Raw genomic sequence first — 21,656 nt, 5'->3', positions numbered from 1 at the left:
TGTTGCTAAAGTCACCCAGTCTATGATATTTTGTGATAGCAGCCCGAGCTGATGAAGACAGCTAGGAAACCCAACCTAAAACAATTGTTGATAGAAGATCATAAGTCTTCACCAAATCACTACGGATTATACAGTTTTTTTACCTTACTATTTTTTTCTTTTTTACAGAACCGTCTTTCTTCTTGAATATATTTTTCTTAGAATCCTCTGACTTCCTGATAAAGTTTGGATCAGTTGCTCTCTAAGTATACTATGCATCTAAAATATTGAAATTTCTTTGATTACCTCACTTCTGGGTTAGATCCCCTAATATTTGTATCATATATCTTTCTCTTTCTTGGTTTCTCTTCTGTGTTAAAAACGTGCAATAAAATTTAAAGCAATTGTCACAAAAGTTGGACAGGGGGTTAATTTTGTGAGTCACAACAAGTCTGAAAATCTGTTTTCACTAACTTTATGATTGACAATTTGGCCGAACATATAATTCTGGTTTCAAAATAATTTCCCTTCATCCTTTTAAAGGCAATTCTGCATTGTATTCTAGTTTCTAAGGTGGCTGATGAAAAAGCCAATGTCGGTCTGATTCTTTGGGGGTGGGGGGTATGCGGGCGGTGGGTAGGAAATCTATTATTTGTCCCTGAAGTTTTTAGCATATTTTTTTCCTTTGGGTTTTCTGAAATTTCATCTATTTGAACACTCAATGGGCTTTTACAATCTGACAACTCCAGTCTTTCTTCAGCTCTAGGAAATTTCCCTGAATTATTTTTTTAATTGTTAAAGCTCCTTTGTTTTTTCTACTCTCTTTCTGGAATTCCTCTTAGATGCACAATGGCTTTATTTGTGGATTTATCGTGGACTTATTGTCTGTATTTCTCTTAGTCCCCCTCTCCCCCATTTTTAAAATTATGCTTTACTGTCTGGGAGGTTTCTACAATTTTACCTTCATCCTGGTTCCTCATTTTGGGGCTGTTTTTTTCAGTTATGAGGAATCCTTGGCTTTCCATCTATATTTATGAATAAAATACTAGATTATTACTGTGAAGATCTAGTATGACTTTCCTCTGGGTGTGTGGGGTTCATGGAGAGGGACAAAATTAGTCTGTTTCTTTTCTTTTTTTTTAATAAACGTATGTATTTATTTTTGGCAGCATTGGGTCTTCATTGCTGTGTGCGGGCTTTCTCTAGTTGCAGCGAGAGAATTTAGTCTGTTTCAACAGTGCATGTTTAGTGAATCATGCTTATTGTCATCCGCAGCTCACTTTTGCTCTCATACCTGCTAACTCTGGGCTTAGAGCCTCTCCTGGTCTTATAGGCAGAAACAACTTCAACTGCTGTCTCTGCTGCAGTCTCCTGCATGGGTCCTGGGCTGTGACTTCCTCTCTCAACATGAATCATTTCAAAGGCTTCAGTTCTCAGTACTGTTATGGATGTGTCCCCTCTCATACATCTTTATGGTTGATCTAAGGAATGGCTGGGAGGAGAGTGAGGTCAGCTCATGTGTGTCGCCTGCCCTCCCGAACCAGAGCTTGGTCACTGCCATTTTCTAGTTCCCGAAACTTGGGCACACCGGAATTATATGCTTTGTCAAATGACTAGTAAGCTGTGGAGGTGAAAACTAGAATCCCGGTTTTCTGTCGCCTAGTCTAATGTTCTTTCCATTTCTCTGTACCTCTTCACCACGCCTTGTCCTCTCAGTCCTTATCAGTGGAATTCAAGACAGCTCAGCAGGAATGTTTACAAGCAGATTTTTGAGCACGTGTCTCATTAAAGCCAGATGTGAGGACAGATAATGCATTTGTATTTGCTTTGAATATTTTTCCTGAGTCAATGTCACTGTCACTCTCATCTTGGGCTTACACGGAAACATCAGAGATAAAAAGAGTTGGAAAGTTTTTAGTTTTAAAACCAGTGTAAGTCACTTGCAATAAAAGCTTTAAAATAAATTAGTTGACTAGGGGGGAAAAGCACTTTCAAAAATGCTCACTATGACCTGTGAACATCACATTTATTAGGGCCTACTCCGGTTCCAGTTTCTGAAAGCTGGTGGTGTGTGGGCTGAAGAAGAGACATATCAATTACTTTTGTCTACTGTGTAGCCAAAACAAGCACCTCCCTTAACCTCAATCAGACCCACCTGTATTTTCCCTCTCGTTGCCAGTTTTTGTACCCATTAATCATTGAAAAACAGAAGCTGGAACACGGAATTATGGCCGTTATTACACACACAGGGCCTGTTAAACCAAGCGGATTAAAATTTCTCACCTTCATTTTCAGAAAACCATAGTTAATATTAACTGAGAGGAATAGGTATAAAGTAGGGATTCCCTTTTAATTAGGAAATCTGAGAGCAGAGAGTAACAATTCGCTCATTCAGTGAACAAACTTCTATCAAGTACCTCCTACTATATGCAGGCATTGTTAGAAATTTGGAATAAAAACAGATAAAATGGTGAGCATCTAGTGGAGGAGGGAGGCACGAACTAAATAACAAAAATACATGGTAAAATTATGAACTGGGAAACACCATGAAGGTAAAGTCCACACACAGTACCATTGATAACCAGGGGAAGGCAGGCAGGGAAGGCTTTTCTACAGGAGAAACTTTTTTTTTTTAATTGGAGTATAGTTGCTTTACAATGTTGTGTTAGTTTCTGCTGTACAGCAAAGTGAATCAGCAATGTATACATATATCCCCTGTTCCTTGGATTTTGAAGGAGGAACATGTGAGGTGAGTTATATTTGTGAGGGAGCAGGGTCAAAAAGGAAGAGAATTTTAGGCAGAGGGAATAGAAGGTGGAAGGGCCCCAGAACACGAGAGGGCATGGTACAGACTGAAAAGAGCCAGAGCAGCTGTAGACACAGGCAAAATCCAGAGCCCAAGGGCCTGCAGGCTTGGGCACCATGGGAAGGCACTGAAGGAGGGGAGGGAGTCTGACTGCATTTGCATCCAGAAAAACCATCCTGCATGTACCATGAGGCACAAGCTGGAGACAGGCAACAGAGGGTCTAGGAGGTCAGCTAGAAGACCACATTGGTAGCCCAAGTGAAAAATCGTGCTGACTTGGACAAAGGTTTTGTAGTGGAGTTAAAGAAAAATGGGTGGATTCAAGAGATATTGAGAGAGTAGACCTTCTGGGGTTGGTGGTGGATTAAACATGGAGAGTGAGAGAGAAGGCATCTGGACGTCAAGGACAACTGGTCTCTCACAGGTGGGTGCATGCCGGAGGAAACACCATATTCTAGACAGTAGGCTTAGGAGATTAAGAAGATTAAAGTGAATGGAGCCATGGCTCCACGTTTTCAAACCTGGGTGGGTAGGAGGCTGGTGTCCTATTATCAAGAAGAGAGAAACCAACAAAAACACATGAGTTAGAGTGGCTGAGAGGACTCCCTAGGAGAAGTATTTACCAGGCGTTGAAAATACATGACTTGAAGTTCAGGATTGGAGATGTGGATTTGGAAGTCACCTCCAAATAGTTAAAGCTGGGAAGGGGAAAGGGGAAAGTTGATGAGATCACCAAGGACTTAAGAGTAAGGATTTCAGAAGATAGACCCAAAGTGAGAACCTTAGGAAATGTATTACTTGAAGTTCCATAAAGAAGAAGGGTTGTCAATGACAGGGGCAGAGAAGAAGCCATCAGAGAGGCAGGAAATGAGTGGGAGGAGTGTGACATCAGGGAAAGCAGGTGATCAGCTTTGTAGGAGGGGGATCAGAATTGCAGGAGGAACAGGGTTAATAGTGTTAAACTGCTTACGCTTCAAGCCATAAGTTAATATTGAGAGATCTGGGGAAAAGCTCATTAGGCTTGAGGCAGAGAAACAGAAAAGACAGGACCAAAAAAAACTGTAGGGAAGGACAGGCTGGCTCAGGAAATGCTTGTTGAACAAAAGAAGGTTGAATGGGACTTCTCTGGTGGTGCAGTGGTTAGGAATCTGCCTGCCAATGCAGGGGACACGGGTTCGAGCCCTGGTCCGGGAAGATCCCACATGCTGTGGAGCAAATAACCCCATGCGCCACAGCTACTGAGCTGGCGCTCTAGAGCCCACAAGCCACAACTGCTGAGCCTGAGTGCCACAACTACTGAAGCCCATGCGCCTAGAGCCTGTGCTCCGCAACAAGAGAAGCCACCGTAATGAGAAGCCCGTGCACCGCAACAAAGAGTAGTCCCTGTTTGCCACAACTAGAGAAAGCCCGCATGCAGCAACGAAGACCCAACACAGCCAATAAATAAATAAATAAAAATTTTTAAAAAATAAAAGAAGGCTGAAAAGTGAGCTGACCTCCCCGTTCCAGGGAAAGCTCTTGGTGGTACCTCTAGAGTTTTAATTTACAGTTGTGTAAATTCCATTGTTTTCCATTGTGTTCTGAAGAACATAAAATAATGCAGCCGGAATGATTATTCACTCCTAGGTCTTTTCTGGTCATTGTTTGATATTAAATGTAAAGTTACTTTAAAAGTTATATTTAATCAACTTGCTCAGCGACCTCAGAAGTTGCAGCTTCCATTTTATGGCTGCACAAATGACTGATGGGGGACCCAGTCTTGATCTAATTGACATAATGATGTCTGCTGCTTCCTCCCACACAGGATCCTTGGGTAGCGCAGGAAACAGTCAGGGGGCCTAAGGTACCCGTAAAAGGAGGGCACATCTGACAGCTTGCACTCTTTGGGGTAGATTACAGAGCAAGGAAGGGAACTTGCAGGCGTTACTAGATTTCTCCCAGCTTAACAGAGATTTCTTATTGGAAATGCATCCAAAGGACACGGGTGGGTAGCTGGCTGCTTGTCAGTAGGCAATTTGGTGGCTGCACAAGCTGCAGAACCTATACAGCCGCACAATAAGGCATATTTACATCTCTCTATATCGTCTAGAAATGGAAATATGCAATGGAAATGAATGGTTCTGCTGCAACATCCTCCTGCCACTCCTGATCAAAAGCAAATCATTACAGCTGTGAGTCTCCAAGGAAAGGGCAAAGACATGGGATTTGGGAAGACTGCGGTTTAAATCTCTGCTCTGTACCTACTGGTATGACCCTGGGCAGGTTACTTCACATTTCTGTGTCTCAGATTCACCATCTAAAAGCAAGAAGTAATATGGTGCTGACTCCCAAATCTACACTTCCGCCCAGATCTCTCTCCTAAGCTCCCCACCCTTATGTTCAACTGCCTCTTGGACACTATGTAGGTGTTTCATGGGCAACTCAAATTCATTTGTCCAAAACCAAACTCATCTCTACCCCCATCCCCGATAAAACAAAACACTGCTCTTCCTGCAGGTTTCCTCGGTTTCCAACCAGTTCCACAGGCTGGAAACTTGGGCGGCATCCCTGACTTCATCTTCTGCCTTACTCCATTTCCAGTTCGTCACCACGTCCTATCAGTGTTATCCTCTAACTATTTCTCCAACCCTACTTTCACCGTAATAGTGATTTTCTTCCCTGTCTGGACCCCTCATCTCCTGCCACTTGCCCTCCTGTATCTTATACCGCAACCACACTGAGCTGCTTTTAGTCCTTGAGACGTGCCACGGACTTACTTTCCACCTGGCCTTTGAAATGGTGGTTCTCTTTGCTTGTAATGCCCTGGTCATATCGCATCCTTTTCTGTCTTCTGCTTAAATGCCATTTCTTTTGGGAGCCTCCCCTCATTCCCACCCTCTGGACCAGGCTAGGTACCCCTGCTCAGCAGTCCCATAATACCTGTTACCACCCCTTACTAGAGTACTCATTTTGGAGACTCATCTGTTTATTTTCTTCCTAAACCCTTAGCTCCTTAAAACAGGAATTGTATCCATCTTGTTTACTAATATATCCTCAGCCCTCAATACATACGTGTGGAAAGAAGGAAGGAACAAAGATAGGAGAGAAATTAGCAAGAGAAGAACTGATTAAAAATGATATAAGAAAGCTTGCTTGGTAAAAGGCATCTATCACTATTGCTATTCCAGGGAAAAGAAGTTTCAGAAGGCAATTCTTGTATATTAAGGCACCTCACCTGCTTGGAAGGGGATCTGGGGGTAAAGCATTCCCTGAATTCAGAATGGAGACGTCCTTACTCACCCTATGAAGCTGAGGATATCTGGGAAGTAAGGTTTCCCCCTCCCCATACCTCCATTGGTGTGTGAGGGGGCTACCTACAGCCATTGACAATGTACTTTCAGGAAGTTGCTTAATTTCTTTGAGCTTTGGTTTGCTTATATATAACATGAGGAGACTGGACGAGATCACCTCAAGGGTCTATTCCAACTCCAACGTGGTTTAATTTTAACTTGTAACCCATTCCTTTCTTCCTTAAGGCTTTTGGATCCCATTTATTTATTTTTCCTTCTTTCCCCCTTCTCACCTAGGTTTATTAGTGGTAAAAAATAAAGGTTGAAAGATTTGGGGGGAAGTAGACAAGAGTATATATGTTACCCGTTCTACACTTTGGTCTTTGTTCGACTGTCTTCTCTTTGCATAGGCTTTATCTGATCTTCCAGGTAGTCTAGGATGTTTTCAGAGTGGCTCAGATTCAGACCAAATTTTTACCTTGGAGACATTAGTTTCAGCCACACCATCTACTGGCATTTCCATCGATTTTTTTTTTTTTTTTTTTTTTTTGCCAGAAAGGTTGGCTCTGGTCAGCAATTTAGGCCAAATGTCCTTTCACAGATGAATAGTCAGAGACATACAGGTCTATCCTGGGTATCTTTCAAACCACACTTCAAAGACTTTAATGAATAGTGAGACTTCCCTTGGAATGAGGCTGCCTGATGGCTCAGTCTTCCCAAGGTGCCATGTTAGTTCATGTCTACGAACTCCTCTCTCAGTTCTCGATGTGGCTCGTTCCTTCTCACTGTTCATGTCTCAGCTCAAATATCATCTCCTCGTAGAAAATTCCCTTGACTACCTTGGTTACATCAGTCCTCCCACTCCGCAGTTACTTTACCACATTGCTGTTTCATTATCACCACAGCATTTATCACGGCCTGAAATTATAGTGCTTATTTATTTGCTTATTCCATGTTTTCTCATTCACTAAAATGTAGGTTTTATGGAAGATGGGACTCTATCCATCTTGTTCAGTGCTGTATACCCAGCAGTGAAGACAGTGCATTCACAAGATAGATGTTTGAATAAATACCATGGTGAATGGATGAACCTTTGGGATGTGGTGGGGTTTACTCAGTCCATTCACCTAGCAGCCAATCAATGTCAGCACCTCCATGGAATTACTGTGGAAAATGAGTGGATTAACAATTTTAAGGTTTTTAACATCAGACTAGGTGGTCTCTTATGGACTTTTCTATCTGATATTCTTTGCTTTCTAGTCACATTATATATCTTTTAGCTAGGTAATGCTATCTATATGCAAATTATATCCATATATCTATCATATATTTATATATTTATATATCCTATATACATATAGATATCAATACCTATTTGTCTACCCTAAAATTTCTAATATTTTAAATAATGACTTAGAGCAGTGGTTTACTTTTTTAAGCTGAGAAATGTACTTTACATGTATCATCTCATCTAATTCTTATAACAATCCTATGAAATAGATATATTATTATTGTCTGTATTAGGCAAATAAGAGAACAAGGTTTAAAGAACTAAAAATAAAAACCTTGTCCAAGACCTTCACGGTAGTCATTTTCCAAGATAGCTGCCAATGCTCCTACCTCCTGGTGCTAGTACCCTTGTGAAGTCCCCTCTTACACTGAATCAGGGCTGACCAGTGTGACCAGTAGAAAGTGGCACAGGTGATGATGGTATGTAATTTCCAAGGCAAGATCATAAAGGCACTGTGCCCTCTGCCTTGCTCCCTTGGATCACTCACTCTGGGGTGAGCCAGTTGCCATGTCATCAGAACACTCAAGCAGCCTGTGGAGCCCATATGGAATAAAACTGATCTCCCTGCCAATAGCCTGCAGCATCTTGCCACATGAGTGAGCTACCTCAGAAGCAGATTTCCCAACCCCAGAGAAGTCTTCAGCGGACTGCAACCACATGGGAGACCTTGTGCCAGAATCACTTAGCCAAACCGCTCCCAAATTTCTGAACTACAGAAACTGTGGAAGATAAAAAATGATGATTACTGTTGTAAGCCAGACAGTTTGGGGATGATTTGTTACACAGCCGTAGGTAACTGGTGTAGTCTTGTAGACAGTTCAATGGCAGAACCAGGATTTTATCCCAGGTCTGACTCCAGAGACTATGCTCTTAACCATGAATGCTCTATTTTCTTACACACTCATTTTTAACACAAATGAAAAACAAAATAAAAGTTATGCAAGTATCTTACAAACTCCATGTCACAGAGGAAAAAACTGAGGCTCACAGAGATTTAAAAATTAATTGGCAATCCAAGATTTGACATCAGGCGGTCTAATTTCAAGACCTGCGCTCTTCATTATCATGCTAAGCTAACATCATAATCACAAGAATCTTTCAGTAAAATTAATCTGAAGTCAGAATGCTAGATGGAATGGAAAGGAAAGAGCATGGAAGTGTGGTCCTTGACTGGGAGGCTACTGTGCTTATTGAACAGAATAGTTATTTGAGGGAAATCAAGACCTCTGTCATGGAGAGTAACTTCTAAACTATTTCTCAAAGTATCTTTGATTACTATTATTGGCAATTGAAGATTTGAATGGGCAGGTCATTGGTCTTTAACAATAAATTATTTCTCATATTGCAATAATTTCTACTCATTGGTCAATATTCCAGAAAGAAATTAACCATGGTCATTGTCCAACATGACCTCCCAAATGGTGGGAGTTGGGCCGGCTGAAGACTGTTCTCAGCATTCACTATAATGTTTAGTCTCTGTTTTCCTGTAGCACTTCAATATTTACTTTTATATCATAACATGTACCACTGTTTTTAAAAGAGGAAGGAGAATGGACCAAGATTTTCTCCCTTGAGGTAAGCTAACAGATCAGTGATAATTGAAATGAGAAATCCTGGCGCAGGAAGAGAGAAGTGATTGTGCTCTATCCTTGGTAGACGTTTGAGTCATTCAGGCAGTATAGTGTATGGAGATCTCTAGTGAGTCATGCATTGCTAACTATGGAAGAAAAATGTATTTTCTAAAGCTGTCTCTTATTACTCATGTCTTTCAGTGAGCATCAGCAGATGCTGGTACCCTATTGACTGGTGATCTAATAGGAAGTTTCTCAGAGACAGACAGATCTGACACAATCTCCCTCTAACTCTGATAAATTTGGCACAAGTCCTTTTATTTGGCTTGCAAGATATTTGCATTAACATTGTGACTTATTTTTGGCTTGGTGTTAAAAGGATTGTTTAGTAACAAAAATGGAGCATTTGGATTGGGTGGCAGCCAGGAGGAATGCTTTTATTTTATAATGAAACAACCTAACAAATGTTTTTTACAGTGATTCATTACTCATGTGGGAAAAATTTCTTTTTATATATATTCTCTCTCTATTTGATGCATGAAGCTGTTCTACCTTCAATATTTAGGCAGAATTTCTAGCAAGCAATTTGGGAACAATATCTGCAAATTATAAAGATAGGTTCCTCTGCAAAATAAGCAGTATTGAAACTATAGGATTGAATGTTAGGAACCACTTGGGTTCTATTTCTAACTGGGTCAGAGTTGGTGTATAACCTTGAGCTATTCACTTAATCTTTTTTAAACTTAGGTTTTCTGTCTAAAATAGACAGAAATTGCTTACCTATTTAGCCAAGGCAGAAACAATTTCCTGATAGGAAGATGACTCAGCCGCGTAGGGAGGTGATGTAGCCTCTTGTCCTGGAAGTCTTCAGGGAGACGGAGGCAGCCAGACGCCTGGGACCACACAAGTGAAGCCTGACCTTTAGGGACAGTAAAGAGATGCAGTCATTGAGGGCATGCTATTTGCCAGTCACTGAGCTAGATCCTGGGAGATAATGGTGAACCAGACGTACTCAAAGTTTCTGCTCTCATGAAGTTTACTGTTGAGGATGCTGTGTGCATGTTTGAGATGATTCAGAGAGAGGTTCTATTATTTTATTATCTGGGTCTGAGAGTTTTTTATTTTTTATTTTTATGGGATCATGTAGGATCACTCTCAAGAAATACAATTGTGGGAGACTTATGGGAGAGGAGTCTGATGTTGTATGGGGTATTGTTAAAACAGGCCTTGTTAAAACAGGGCTTGACCGCCCCAGCTCAGATGGAAGCAACGGAATCACATGGGCATTGCTTGTTACCTGAGATGAGAGTGTGGAGTTTTAACATATCTTGCATGGATTTTGGGATCAAAGTTAGTGGCTCCTCCTCTCCACTGCCCCCAGAAGGGCTTTTTACCAATCTGCTGATGTCCCACTTGGATGATGGGGCTGAAGCAATTGAACAATGGATTCTGACTACACAAGCTGCTCCTGTTCTTCTGTGGTCAAGGGCACAACCAGTAGTGGTGTATAAGCAGTGTAGTGGCATCACTGGTCTTGCACCAAGATTTTGTTTCTAGATCACCTCTTACAAAGCAGTGGTTCTTCCTACTGTAGGAAATTTGAAATGCTCCTTCTCTTGCCATTGTGCGTGTTGCTCATGCAGGGAAAAAGCTGCCACACGTGCTGAGATTAGGGAGGTGGAGAGACAGCTGCAGCATCACACAGTGGGTCCTTTGAGCGAATGTCAACTGTCTGGGGTATCCCAAGTCTTTCAGTGTTATTGGCTAATTTGTTCCATTCTAATTTTTAATTTTTAATTGCAACATTCACTTTATTATGGTCTGGAACTGAACCCGCAATATCTCAGAGGTCTGTCTGCCTATACCTGAAAGAATTGAAAGCGGGGTCTCGAAGAGATATTTCTAAACCCATGTTCACAGAAGCACTATTCACAATAGCTAAAAGGTGGAAGCAACCCAAGTGTCCATTGACAGATAAATGGACAAGCGAAATGTGGTGTAAACGTGCGACGGAATATCACTCGGCCCTAAACAGGAAGGCAATCCTGACACCTGCTACAACATGGATGAGCCTTGAGGACATTATGCTGAAAGAAACAAGCCAGTCACAAAAAGACAACTACTGTATCATTCCACTTAGATGAGGTACCCAGAGTAGCCAAACTCAGAGACACCAAGTGGCTGCTAAGGGCCGGGGTGGGGGATAGGGAGTTAGGAGATAGGGGACAGAGTTTCAGTTCGGAATGTTGAGAGGTTCTGGAGATGGTGGTGATGGTGGTGGCAGCCCGACAACTTGAATGTACTTAATGCCACTGAACTGTGCACTTAAAATGGTTAAAAATTTTGTTGTGTTTTTACAATTTAAGAAACGGTCACCCCAAAAGTCACATCGTCAAGTCACCCGTTCCGTATGTACCGTTTGTCTTTTCCTCTCTGGGGCCTGGCAGCCCTTACATTTTCCCCACTGCCTGACATCCAAACAAGAGAGCCTGGACCACGTCACCCTGTGGGGCTTATCGTTTCCTCTCCTCTCCCGGCTTCCAGGGGTCGGTGGGAAGTCCCTTCACCCGACAGGCCCGGGGCCAGCTGGCACCCGCTAGAGAACAGAATGTGCCTGCTTCTTCCCAAATCCGTGTTTGGTGATGTCACCTTGGCAGTTTTAAGTCATTGGGAGTGGGAGTGTTCACACCAGGGAAATGCGCGAGCGCCACAGACCAGGGCTTTCTGTTCGGGGAGCTGCTTCCAGCGCGTCGCCGCCTCACCCTCAGTCTGACAGGTCCCTCTGCCAGACGTGCGCCTTATTTGCCAGCAGAGGAATGCCCAGGCCATGCCCAACACACCCCACGTGTGCCGCCCGCCTGGCTCAGGAGGGAGATGGGGTGCCCAGGTCCCCGCCGCTCGCCCTCCCGCCTTTGGAACAAAGGACAGTCTTGACTGAGGAGGCTCCGAGAGCAGCTCACAGGCCCCAAGATGGTCAGCTGGGCCACATGGTGGGTCTACCCCGAGAGACCCTTCTCCTCCTTCATTAACACACAGGCAAGTGGGGACACAGGGCCCGGCCTCCACTGCCATAAAGCCCGTACACATCAGGCCCTGCCGCACGTGGCCCGGCCGGCCTTACCGCCGTTGTGGTAGTGCTGCGCGGACTCCTCAAACGACCGGTAGTAGCTCTGCTGGGCGTAGGATGCCAGCTGGTCGGTGTAATCGCCGTGTGGTCCCGGGGGGGGGGGGTCTGTCCGGCTCATGGGCTCCGAGGTGGCCTGGCGGTGGCCGTACAGCTCGCCACAGTTGTTCTCCCCCCGGCACAGGTACTCTGGGAGGAGCCTTGCCGGGAGGACCGGTAGCGCCCTGTGGGCCGCTGCCCCACCGCGCTGCTCCCCTGCCCGCTCCGGCCATCATGGCCATGGACTGGCCTGCGTAGTGCGGGCTCCCGCCCCGCACCCACCTGTAGCAGGCCGAAGCCGCCTGGGTTGGGCTGCATGTTGATGTTCGCCCAAGACACGTCGTTGCTAATGGCGCCTTGGCCCTGCAAACGGTACGCTCTGCGAGGCCGGTCCCAAGTGGCTGTAGCCGGGCCCCGAGCCCTAGGCTGCTGCCTGACGCGCTTCTGGAGGCGCTGGGCAGCGCGCTCCGCGCCGTCTGCCGCGTGAACACGTGGTTCGGACCGATGTCGGTCTGCGCCTGCGTGAGGGAGGACGGCGTCAGGCAGGCGGCTGTGGCATCAATGAGGCTGCCCCGGAAGTGCGGGCCCTGGTCAGCGCAGCTCCGGAACAGCCCTCCGTCGGGCAGGGCCCGGCGTCCTGCTCGGGGTGGGCGGCCGTACAGCAGGGACTGCATTTTCTGGTTGGAGTTCGATATCGTGGCCCGGTAGACCAGGTTCCGGTGCAGGGCCTGCTGGTACTGGGTGCACTCACCGTCTTGCCCTTGCTCTGGTAGTCCAGGATGAACTGGATCAGGTGGTGGTTCTCATCTAGCATCTTCTACGTGGTTTGCTGCATGACTTCTCCTTTGCCTCTCTGCCGGGCGAATGCAAAGGCCACCGACATGGTGGCGGGTGCCCCATTATACTTTTTAAATTAAAACAATGCAAAAGCCTTTCTTACTTTGAGGGATGTCTCAGCACCCTTGTAATATCTCTCATTTTTTTTTTTAATGAAATATAGTAGACTTACAATGTTGTATTAATTTCTGCTGAACGGCACAGTAAGTAATTCAGTTATACATATATATACATTCTTTTTTATGTTCTTTTCCATTATGGTTTATCTCAGGATATTGAATACAGTTCCCTGTGCTATACAGTAGGACCTTGTTTATCAATTCTATATATCATAGTTTGCATCTGCTAACCCCAAACTCCCAATCCATCCCTCCCGCCATCCCCCCCTCCCCTTTTGGTAACAGTAAATTTGTCTTCTATGTCTGTGAGTCTGTTTCTGTTTCATAGATAGGTTTATTTGTGCCATATTTTAGATTCCACATATAAGTGATATCATATGGTATTTGTCTTTCTCTTTCTGACTTACTTCAGCTAGTATGATAATCTCTAGGTCTATCCATGTTGCTGTAAATGGCATTATTTCATCCCTTTTTATGGTGAGTATTATTCCATCGTATCTATGTACCACATCTTCTTTATCCATTCATTTGTCGATGGACATTTAGGTTGTTTCCATGTCTTGTCTATTGTGAATAGTGCTGCTGTGAACATGCAGCACTATTCACAATAGTGCATGTATCTTTTTCAATTATAGTTTTGTCTGGATACATGCCCAGGAGTGGGATTGCTGGATCATATGGTAATTCTATTTTTGGTTTTTTGAGGAACCTCCATACTGTTTTCCATAGTGGCTGCACCAACTTACATTCCCACCAGCAGTGTAGGAGGGTTCCGTTTTCTCCACACCCTCTCCAGCATTTGTTATTTGCAGACTTTTTAATGACAGCCATTCTGACCAGTGTGAAGTGGTACCTCATTGTGGTTTTGATTTGCATTTCTCTAATAATCAGTGATGTTGAGCAGCATCTTTTCATGTGCCTACTGGCCGTCTGTACGTCTTTTAAAAATTTTTTTAACATCTTTATTGGAGTATAATTGCTTTACAATGGTGTGTTAGTTTCTGCTTTATAACAAAGTGAATCAGCTACACATATACATATATCCCCATATCTCCTCCCTCTTGCGTCTCCCTCCCACCCTTCCTATCCCACCCCTCTAGGTGGTCACAAAGCACCAAGCTGATCTCCCTGTACTATGTGGCTGCTTCCCACCAGCTATCTATTTTACATTTGTTAGTATACATAAGTCCATGCCACTCTCTCACTTCATCCCAGCTTACCCTTCCCCCTCCCTGTGTCTTCAAGTCCACTCTCTATGTCTGCGTGTTTATTCCTGTCCTGCCCCTAGGTTCTTCAGAACCATTTTTTTTTTTTTTAGATTCCATATATATGTGTTAGCATACGGTATTTGTTTTTCTCTTTCTGACTTACTTCACTCTGTATGACAGACTCTAGGTCCATCCACCTCACTACAAATAACTCTATTTCATTTCTTTTTATGGCTGAGTAATATTCCATTGTATATATGTGCCACATCTTCTTTATCCATTCATCTGTCGATGGACACTTAGGTTGCTTCCATGTCCTGGCTGCAATGAATATTGTGGTACATGACTCTTTTTGAATTATGGTTTTCTCAGGGTATATGCCCAGTAGTGGGATTGCTGGGTTGTATGGTAGTTCTAGTTTTAGTTTTTTAAGGAACCTCCATGCTGTTCCCCATAGTGGCTGTATCAATTTACATTCCCACCAACAGTGCAAGAGGGTTCCCTTTTCCCCACACCCTCTCCAGCATTTATTGTTTCTAGATTTTTTGATGATGGCCATTCTGACTGGTGTGAGATGATATCTTGTAGTTTTGATTTGCATTTTTCTAATGATTAGTGATGTTGAACATCTTTTCATGTGTTTGTTGGCAATCTGTATATCTTCCTTGGAGAAATGTCTGTTTAGGTCTTCTGCCCATTTTTGGATTGGGTTGTTTGTTTTTTTGATACTGAGCTGCATGAGCTGCTTGTAAATTTTGGAGATTAATCCTTTGTCAGTTGCTTCATTTGCAAATATTTTCTCCCATTCTGAGGGTTGTCTTTTTGTCTTGTTTATGGTTTCCTTTGCTGTACAAAAGCTTTTAAGTTTCATTAGGTCCCATTTGTTTATTTTTGTTTTTATTTCCATTTCTCTAGGAGGTGGGTCAAACAGGATCTTGCTGTGATTTATGTCATAGTGTGTTCTGCCTATGTTTTCCTCTAAGAGTTTTATAGTGTCTGGCCTTACATTTAGGTCTTTAATCCATTTTGAGTTTATTCTTGTGTATGGTGTTAGGGAGTGTTCTAATTTCATTCCTTTACATGTAGCTGTCCAGTTTTCCCAGCAACACTTATTGAAGAGCCTGTCTTTTCTCCATTGTATATACTTGCTTCCTCTATCAAAAATGAGGTAACCATATGTGCGTGGGTTTGTATGTCTTCTTTGAAGAAATGTCTATTTAGGTCTTCTGCCCATTTTTCGATTGGGTTGTTTGTTTTTTTGTTGTTGAGTTGTATGAGCCATTTGTATCTCATGATTTTTAAGGGTTTACATTTCTGAGATCCTACCACAAACAGTGACTGTCTGATATGGGAATTTAAAAAAAAGTCTCATGCCAGGAATCAAATATTAATCTGGTACCATGTCTTTATTCTATAGTGTCTTCCTGTTTCTCCTTCTACAATTGGAAACATTGACCTGTTTTCAGTATTTGGTAAAGGCTTCCAGAAAACTGTACATAAGATTAGATTCTGAAAAGTCAGCCTCACGTTAACCATCTGTAGAGCTAACACATGCTAAGCAATGATTTGTAAATGTGAACATGAAAATTTTGGGAAATACCCAATGCTAAATTAAGTCATTCAAACTCAGCAGAGGGCTTCCCTGGTGGCGCAGTGGTTGAGCGTCTGCCTGCCGATGCAGGGGACACGGGTTCGTGCCCCGGTCCGGGAAGATCCCGCGTGCCGCGGGGCGGCTGGGCCCGTGAGCCAAGGCCGCTGAGCCTGCGTGTCCGGAGCCTGTGCTCTGCAGCGGGCGGGGCCACAGCAGTGAGAGGCCCGCGCACCAAAAAAAAAAAAACCCAAAAAGCAAAAAAAAACCTCAGTAGAGTATGCCCATATTAGCCTGTTTAAAGATATTGGCAAGTTAGTTGGTGTTTGCACTGCGTAAAGGAAGATGGTTTACACAAGGAAATGCATTGCAAAGGAACTCAGAAAATGGTTGAAAGGGAGTTGTTGAGTTTGATAATAACAGCCACCAAAATCATCTCACTTATTCCCCTGGCTTTGGTTCCCAAATAACAGAGCAATCTTCCCACTTAAATTTGGCTTTGTAGGTACCACACAGAGACCAATAGGCATGGGGATTCCAGTGTTCTTTTTTTTTTTTTTTTTTTGCGGTACGCGGGCCTCTCACTGTTGTGGACTCTCCCATTGCAGAGCACAGGCTCCGGACGCACAGGCTCATCGGCCATGGCTCACGGGCCCAGCCGCTCCGCGGCATGTGGGATCTTCCCGGACCGGGGCACGAACCCGTATCCCCTGCATCGGCAGGCAGACGCTCAACCACTGCGCCACCAGGGGAGCCCCCCAGTGTTCTTAATGATTATATTTCTCAATGAAAATAATAGATGTTCCAGTTTATATATTATTTTTTTGTGAATTTGATTAATGTTAATTGGCACCCTAGAGTCTGTCTCTAGGTACACCAATAGAAGTGACCCTCCAGCCATAAAGTTAAGGACTAGACTCTAAATGAGATGACCAAGGACACTGTCATCCCCTGAGACCCTGACTGGCTCCCAGCCTAGACAAGAGCTCTGTCTCAACTTTCTTTTACTGCCGCATATTGGATTGATAACATGGTTTGAGAAGGCAATGTCAGTGACCTTAATGTTCTGAGCCAAAATCATCCAGTGGCACAGTCTGACAACCTGAATATGTTTTTTCAGCTGAAACAAGCAAGTGGTTGCAGCAGTCACCACAGCAACGGTGTGGCTGGAATTTTCAACTGAGGAATAGGGGCAGTTGTGAGGATGGCTTCACCTGGAATTAACAGTGACTAACTTTTAAGATTAGCCTCCTGGGAATCCTTTATGTTTTTTCTAGTAAACATAAATACACACTGTGATTGTTCTTCAACATGAAACACTTCTCTTGACTTTCACTCAATACTACTACTCCTTTTCTTTTTCTGGATTTTATAAATGCTAAGCAAATCCTCACAATAGGCTCCAATTTAAAGGATGGGAGAAAAGTGAAGAATTTGTTTTAGGCTACAGAAAAACATAGGTTTTATCTAATTTTCAACTCTGCATTCCTGAATTTTTCCTTTGTTATCTACCTACCAGGCTGCACTTATTTCCATTTTGAAAGAAAGGCAAAATAAGACGCTAAGGGGAGTAGAATAGTGAACTCGAAGAGTTGTTTAGAATCTATTCTATGAAGTCAGAGTCTTTTTTTTTTAATGTATTTATTTATTTATTATTTATTTTTGGCTGCATTGGGTCTTAGTTGCTGCGTGCGGCTTTCTCTAGTTGCAGCGAGCAGAGGCTACTCTTTGTTGCGGTGCGTGGACTTCTCATTGCAGTGGCTTCTCTTGTTGCGGAGCACGGGCTCTAGGTGCGCGGGCTTCAGTAGTTTTGGCTCACGGGCTCTAGAGCACAGGCTCAGTAGTTGTGGCGCATAGGTTTAGTTGCTCCGCGGCATGTGGGATCTTCCCGGACCAGGGCTCAAACCTGTGTCCCCTGCATTGGCAGGTGGACTCTTAACCACTACTCCACCAGGGATGCCCCAGAGTCTTTTTAAAAAGTTTTTTTCACACTATGGACATACCAATGCTAAAATCAAATTGATAAAGCTTAAATTCACATCAGGAACCAAAGACTGGGGAAAAAAAATCAGGAAAGGGATTTTCCTGGTGGTGCAGTGGTTAAGACTCTGCCTGCCAATGCAGGGGACACAGGTTCAATCCCTGGTCTGGGAAGATCCCACATGCAGTGGAGCAACTAAGCCCGTGTGCCACAACTACTGAGCCTGCGCTCTAGGGCCCGTGTGCCACAACTACTGAGCCCGTGTGCCACAACTACTGAAGCCCACCTGCCTAGAGCCCATGCTCCACAAAAGAGGAGCCACCGCAAGAAGAAGCCCATGCACCGCAACGAAGAGCAGCCCCTGCTCACTGCAACTAGAGAAAGCCCGCGCGCAGCAACGAAGACCCAACGCAGCCAAAAAAAAAAAAAAAAGAACAAATCAGGAAAGCTTTATCACACAATTCAGACGTACTCAAAATTTTTCCTACTAGCCTATTATTGGGAAAAAAAGGGAAGATAAATAAGAAAGGTATGTGAAGTGGCCTGAGAGTGGTGACTGCAGAATTATATAATAATAAGAAATATTTTTTCAGCTAGATTAGTGTTTGGAAATACATATGAAGTAAAATTGTCACTGAAAAATATATTATGTTGGGCAGTTATGTTATTTTATGCAGCTCTAAACATAATTATGATTGGGATCTAGAAAATAGAAAATAACTTTGTTTTTTCCCCCAGCTTTGTTGAGGTAATATTGGCAAATAAAAACTGCATATATTTTAGGTGTGCAATGTGATATTTTGATATACGTATACATATATCAAATTAACCCAACTAACTCAACTAACACAATCGGCTATATATTGATAGTACTGTATTGTAATAGGTTTATAATACTTTTCACACAAATAATACATAAAAAACAAACACAAAAACAAACACACAAAAAACAAACACAAACACAAAACACAAACACAAAATTAAAAATTTTTAATCTTACAGGACAGTACCTTGGAATACACAGGAGTACCAGTGACATCCCTACTGCTTTTACGCTTGCTTCTGACATCCTGGGCTTGAAATAAAGATATTGTACTACTGTACTCTATACAGTACTGTACAGTAAAGTACACAAAGCACAACCACTTGAAGAGGATGCACGCACATGACAATGTCTGCCAGATACATGAACTAACTTACGTGATTGGACATGCGAACACATGTTCGCATCGTTGAAAGTTCGCAACTTGAAGGTTCGTATGTAGGGGACTTACTGTATTGTTGTGTTTCAGGGAATAGGGAGGCCTGAGGGGAGAGAGAGAGATGGGGGAACAGTCAGAACATGCACAACACTTGTTGTTTAAGTTCACCATTTTATATGGGTGCAGTTCATGACACCCCAAACAATTATAATAAAATGTCAAAGATCACTGATCCCAGGTCACCATACAAATATAATAATGAAAACGTTTGAAATATTTCTAGAATTACCAAAATGTGACACAGAGATATGAAGTGAGCAAATGCAGTTGGAAAAATGGCACCATTAGACTTGCTTGACAAAGGAAACCTTTAATCTATAAAAAATCACAGTATCTGCAAAGGGCAGAAAAGTGAAGCACGATAAAGTGAGATACGCCTGTACTATAAATTTCCAAGAAGAGTGTGCAATGTCCAGTGTTTCTCAATCTTATTTGAATAGTAATCCTCTTTCTCAGAGATTCTGGAGGACAGTGTGGGCAGAATTGCCCTTAGATGAGGCAAGAAAGGCCGCTACCCTGGGATCTGTGATATAGAGGCCCTGAGTTGGCCCTCCTCTGCCTGTGCCCCTTCCCTAGGGCCATGGGGATATAGCCCCACCCAGAATCACGGTTCACCCCTCTACATCATGCTCTGGGCCTGCATGCCTTTCTATCCATAGTACAGTTTGTCCTTCTGAGAGTGGACTCCCCTCACAGCCCAGCCTTGGCCAAGGGGCCCTGCTGTTTGCAGGGGTCTGGGGACAAGGTTTGGATGTGTATGTTACTGACCAGAGTTCTTGGCCTTCCCCAATCAATAGAAATTGACTAGAGGCCAGACAAGAAATTCAGGCAAGCCTTTATTGGGGCCCCTGCTGCAGCAGTGGGGAGTGAGAACAAACAAGTTTCCCCTGCTTGCTCGCTCCCTGAGGGGGGGCAAGCTTGCTCCTTATATGGGGTGAGGGTAGAGATGTGTCCCAGGGTCGGGCCAGAGGGGTGGCTTAGGTGTTTTGCCCACCCCTTAGGTGGTGTAGTGTGCAGGGGCATGAGCAGTGCCCTGCTTTTGCTCCCATACCCTCTTTTTGCTCCCAGCTCTTCAAAAGTGGAAGTTGGGTTTTTTTGTATATTTGTATCTTTTGGGTCCAGAATTTGCCCCAACTGTGCATGCACGCAGTTATTTTTAGTCCCATAAAGTATCTTTGTATTTCGTTGCTTGAGGAGAGGTGTGTCCAGGTGCAAGCACTGCAGCACTGCAGCAAAGGGTCCCAGGTCCCAGCCGGTCTCATGTCAACTACTATATCCACCTGTGAACACATGAGGCCTTTCCTGGTGGGCTCTGGAGACAAGCACGAGAAGAGAAAGGAATGGCAGGGAACAACTTCACTCCCCATGATCAAGTTCCAACGCAAAACGCTGTGGAGTCTAGGAGTCCAGAATCTGAACCTGGCCTTCCAAGCTGTTATGAATGTACTTTTGCAAAGGTAAGAGGATATTTTATTTAGCGGTTTGCTAGTCTAATTTATAACTTCAAAATATTTAGACATATGGTAAGTGGGCTTCTATTTATACTGTTATGTAACTTCAAGTCTTGCAAAAATTAGGAGAGAGCCTGGGCTGGTGTACCCCAGAACATGGGTCTGAAAAGTTTGCACTAAGCTTCGCTCTGTGACTATTTCCCATCTACTACTCTATTTACTTGTGGCAGCCAGACTTACCCACGCTGAATGCCATGCCAGAAAGGAAGCTTCATATATCAGAGTGGGAGGGAGGATTCCAAGTAATGGTTCTGTGAGATTCTCAGTTTCTCTTTTGTAAAATGGGACAGTATGAAAGTACATCTTTCATAAGATTGTTGGGAGGATTAAAGTGAGTAACTTAGCGTATTTAGCACAGTGTTTGGTGCATAGAAAGCTCTCAACAAATGTTCAGATATTTTTACTAGATAGTTTAGATATTTTTACTATCATTAATATTATCATATTAGTTCAAAGTGGAACATTTCTGATCATTAGGGAACAGTGGTTATTGTATTAAAAAGTGTGTCTTGTTTGACGGGTGAGAAGCAGGCTCATTTGGACACAGACCTGCCAGACTCCCAGCTTCCTTGGGCTGCTACCCCCCTGAAGTCCAGGTGATTCCCTCTGCAACTGTGGGGAAGCATCAGGCTCCAGTTCTACCTTCCCATGCAAAGGGGGCTGGAGTAGAAGCGCAGGTCTTGTCTGGGGTTGGAAGTGAGCCAACAGACGAGAATGACGGTCTTGATAGTCCCCCTTCAGAGTGAATCTCCAACGCCAGGCCAGCCAGAAATTCTCACCTATGTGTTAGAAGTCTGGCCTTCAAAATACCTATTAACTGAGAGAGACCCAATGTTTTAACTATTGTCGTTGGTGAACATAAGCATTGGGTTAGCTGTCTTAGCAGAGAGAAGAGTCCAGATGGATTGGAGGAAAGAGAGTACATTCCAAGGAAGAGAAGAGAGAGTGGGTGGTATGGAACAGTGATTCTCAAACTTTAGTGTGTGCAACAGAATCACCTGGAGGACTTGGTAAAGCACAGGTTACTGGGTCCCACCCTCAGAACTTCTGGTTGGGATGAGGCCCAAGAAC

General features: G+C 43.5%; 1 pseudogene; it reads right to left on the bottom strand.

The window, feature by feature from the left end:
* Positions 1–12,002: 12,002 nt before the first annotated feature.
* On the bottom strand, positions 12,003–12,962 carry LOC113625547 (calcium-responsive transactivator pseudogene; annotated as a pseudogene).
* Positions 12,963–21,656: the final 8,694 nt, after the last annotated feature.

This window comes from Aethalodelphis obliquidens, unplaced genomic scaffold (genome assembly GCF_003676395.1).
Source record: "Aethalodelphis obliquidens isolate GAN/ISIS:26980383/991018 unplaced genomic scaffold, ASM367639v1 scaffold16, whole genome shotgun sequence".
Taxonomy (NCBI): Eukaryota; Metazoa; Chordata; class Mammalia; order Artiodactyla; family Delphinidae; genus Aethalodelphis; species Aethalodelphis obliquidens.
Note: the sequence above shows the minus strand (reverse complement) of the source record. Positions and strands in the feature narration are given on the sequence as shown.